The following is a 4,426-nucleotide window of genomic DNA, read 5'->3' on the forward strand; positions in this document are numbered from 1 at the left end:
CGTATCTTTCTCTCTCAGGGTCGTTGGTGGGTTCAAACTGCCAACCTTGTGGTTGGAAGTCCCATACTTATCCTAAGAGTCACCACATTCCCCAGAGATGTCTACAACCAGTTTGATATCAAAAATCTCCTCAGGGCTTTTTAAAAGCTCTTGGTTCTCTAGAGAGAAAATCAGTGATATTTATTAAACTTTAATGTACCATCCTGATGTGGTACTATTGGATAAGCACTGGACTGCTCACTGCAACGTCAGCAGTTCAAACCCAACAACTGATTCTCTGAAACCCTATACATGGTTGCTATGAGTCAGAACTGGCTCAATGACACTTAACAACAATGAAACATACCATCTATCTAGTGACCTTATTATAGAAAGTTACCCTATGGAAATACAGTACAAATGTATAAAGACTTAAGATTTTTAAAAAATTAAAAGCTCTTGGAGGACACACATAGACTGGCCAGACAGTCCAGCTCTTGGGCGAGCTTGTGATACCCACTGATTGGCTCCCCAGGAAGTACACCTGGAATCTCAATCCTTCATTCACACTAAAGGTGTACTCTGAACCCATCAGCCCCTCAGTTCCATTCAAAGCACATACAAGGAGGATTCTGAGAAAGAGGAAGAGCTAAGATAAGGAGACATCACTTGAAATTTCAAGCTTCACATTTGTTAATATCAAACACTTATATAATATGTACCAGGCACTGTCAAATGCTTTAAAGATAATAATTTATGTGATTAATGCAATCCTTATGCCAATTCTCTGAAGTAGGTACTGTTAGTATTGTCCCATTTTACAGAGGAAATTGATTGCATTCGATCATGCAATAGCATGGTTGAGCCAGGATTTAATCCACAAATTTGTTGTTGTTGTTATATGCCGTGGAGTCGGTTCCAACTCATAGCAACCCTGTACAGGGTTTCTGAGGCTATACATCTTTACAGGAGCAGAAAGACTCATCTTTCTCCCATGGAAGAGCTGGTAGTTTCAAACTGCCGAGCTTAAGGTTTGCAGTCCAATGATCCACACATAGTTACTCTAATATGCACACATTTGTTTGTTGCACACAGCTATTTGAAAATTCACATTCAATCAAACTGGAGGCAGGACTGAACACCAGACCACTAAATATCACTGAACTGAAGTCAGTAGCTAACATTTTCACATCAGTTTCACATGAGCCTCACCCAACCTTTGTATATCAGCCCTCAGCCTCACTCTTCCTTTCATGAAATGGTGACACATCTGACACACAAACATGTGCATGTTCATTGGGAGATATCTGCCAGGTTTTAGACTTCAGTTGCTCTCTTTCACAACTCTGAACCTTTGCTGTCCTCCATTCTGTGGGTTCCTGAGACTTGTCTTCTAAAAAAGTTGGTCCTAAGGGTGGAACAGAGGAGCTAATCCAGGTCAGAGCTTGCAGGAACCCCAGGGGCTGTGGAATCCCAGAACACTCCTACCTGCAGCCATTCTCAGCAAGCCCAGCCACAGTGGCATCTCACCCCGAGTAAAAGAAAAGGTTTCAACCTAATCTCTTACACTTGCACTTGTTCGTTAGGAGCCAGTCATGTGGACTAGGAATGCATTCACCTCAGGGCCTTTGCACTTGCTGTTAACTCTGCCTTGTAATGGTCTTCCTCCAAAGGTCTGCATGACTCTCTCCTTCACTTCTCAGAGAGCCTATCCTTACACCCACCTTAAACTGCTGACCCTCTGCCTCACTCTTCTTGCTTTATTCTTCTCCAAAGCACTCTACACCAGCTAATATACCATATAATTCAATGATGTACTTCATTTACTATCTGCCTCTTCCTACCAGAATATAAACTCACATAGCTAATACCCCTCCCCTGGACAGAAATGGAAGGTTTGCTCTGAGAAGGTGGAATCACACAGTCCCTAGATTCAGGTGTCATAAGTGGAACTGTGGGTTAATGCGCCAGACTGAAAACCCATTTGAACTGCAAGGTTTGTGGATCAAGCTCACCAGCTGCTCCTCAGAAACCCTATAAAGGGTCATTATGAGTCGGAACTGACTCAACAGCACTTAACAACAACAATAACAAGTGGAAACATACTCTCCTCAGAGAGAATAAGTGAATATAAACATACTAAACAGTTAGGTCCTAGGCCTTATTGCAGCTTGAGTTCTCTAGGAATCAGACTGTGGAACCGAGCATACTGTTCAATACATGTTTTAGAGAGTGCTCTTGGGATCAGCATCTATAGAAAATGTTAAGGATGCAAATGTGACAGCCTCAGTCAACCCCACTTCAAGGCCTTTACACAGCTCTGGGGTTGAAATGACTTCTCAGAGATGCCTCAGGCTGGGCTAATACAGCCAGGTCTATACATCCTTGGACTCCTGGGGTGGCGCTGTAGGATATGCACTGAACTGCTAACCATAAGGTCAACGGTTCAAACCTACTAGAGCTCCTTAGAAACCCTATACAGGGTTGCTGAGTCAGAACCAACCTAACAGCACATAACACCACAACATATATCCTTACCTACATCAGTTATTGCATGTGGACTGACACCAGAAGCAGTGTGTACTTGGACTGTCAGCAGCAACTGCTGTCTATGAAGGGTTACAGCTGAAGGTTGGGTGGCACACCTCTATGTCCACTAACATCCACTCTGGCACTACTCAGATTTACTTCTGCATATGCATCTGCAATAGCTTCTCCACAGTTCCCATGTGCCTGTCTTTCCAGAGGCTCCTTAGAAGAGGAAGGTTTACTGGTGTACTGGACAAACTGCACCTCCCATTATATCTCTTGGGCCTTGACTAATAGTGTTTCCTTCCTCCACTGTCTATCTGTTCTAAATTTTCTCTCACCTTCACTGGTTGCTGATCTCATTGATTTTACGAGATGCAGACCTTAAATTTGAAGAATCTGGGCCTTAAATTTGAAGAATTTCAGACTGGGGTTGCTGTACTTCTCCATGTATCAATGAATTTGAATAAGGGAGTACTAAGAGATGCTTGATATATCACACAAGTTAATGCATTCTCTAGCAGTATGGCTCCATCCCAGTTCATCACTGGTGAAAGTTTTAACCACTGGACTAGTGATTGCTTGTTTTTTGCTTATTTGTTAAGGGAAAAGCACTTAACATTAAATTAACTTCCATGTAGCTTAAAGACACCAACACAGACTCTCCCATATCCCCAACACCCTTAATCTTCTCCTCAGTTCTTCTGCTGAAGAACTTGGCCTTTACAACTACAGGTTATTTTGTGAGCTTTCTCTTCCCCAGAACTTTATAGTAGCCCACATCGCACCACATCAATGATGGGAGTAGCCCCACTCTTATTTTTGGCAGTGTTTTATCTGCTCACTGACAAAGATCCACAATTTATCGAGGTTGACAGCTGGACAGAAACTCTGGTTCCTCTTCAAGTCTCAAGCCCAGCTTCCGAAAGTAACCTGGATGGTATTTGTAGAAATCAACCCTGTGTTGATGCATGCCACCAGCATTACCTCAGCCTCTTGAGTACTCCTGGGGCTTGCTCCTGGGGCTTGCTTTGTGACCATGGCTCACATGACCTCTAAGTTTCCCAGTGTTCTGCAGTCTGTATGATATGTTGACAGCTGAGACAAAAAAGAGGTGATGGGGGTTTTATTGAAGCTGAGAGGTGAAGGATCCAGTTCCAAAACCCCATCGTATTCCCCGCTGTTATAGAATTTTCCTTGTGCCTACCATGACAATTTAGGTTATGCATACAGAAGGCTGGGAGACAGAGTTTGCTCTTCTGGATGTTTATCAGGGAGTAGCCTTGGGATCAACACCTGGGGGAGGGAAGGACAGGAAACTGAATTAGGCATAGGGAGAAACTGAGTTGCAGTTCAGCTCTGACAGTCTCAGCCACCCGCACAGGGACCTTTATTGTTGTTGTCTTGTTGTTGTCAGTAAGTGCCATTGAATCAGTTCCAACCCATATCTACCCTGTAAGGGGTTTCCAAGGAGCAGCTGGTGAGCTTGAACTGCTGACCTTGTTGTTCAAACTGACTGTGAAGTCCAGCACATTAACCCACAGTGCCACACTTAAATGGCCCATTTTGGATGTCCCATATAGAGCCAAACATATCAGACCTTAACATTTCCACCTGGGTCAATCATAAGATGTGGACCACCCCTAAAAGAACATGACCTTAGGCAGCATGGCTTTCTGCAGCTGAGACAATCCATGAAGCGAAACACAGTTGAAGGCTGTCTACTAACAGCACTCCCAAAAGCTAGACCAGCGGAGAACAAACAAAATGGTAGGTCGGGTGGAAGTGCAGTAAAGGAGCTCCACCAACAACAACACAGAATACCTGACCAAGCAGGCTCAGGGGCTGGTCCCAGAACTCTGAACCACGTATAAAGGAATATTTATAAGGTTGAAAGACTCACAGCTGGGGGAATTTG

General features: G+C 43.7%; 1 pseudogene; it reads right to left on the bottom strand.

Moving 5' to 3' along the window:
• Nucleotides 1–2,598: 2,598 nt before the first annotated feature.
• On the bottom strand, nucleotides 2,599–3,606 carry LOC102827339 (annotated as a pseudogene).
• Nucleotides 3,607–4,426: the final 820 nt, after the last annotated feature.

Source organism: Chrysochloris asiatica, unplaced genomic scaffold (assembly GCF_000296735.1).
Source record: "Chrysochloris asiatica unplaced genomic scaffold, ChrAsi1.0 scaffold00203, whole genome shotgun sequence".
NCBI classification, from domain to species: domain Eukaryota; kingdom Metazoa; phylum Chordata; class Mammalia; order Afrosoricida; family Chrysochloridae; genus Chrysochloris; species Chrysochloris asiatica.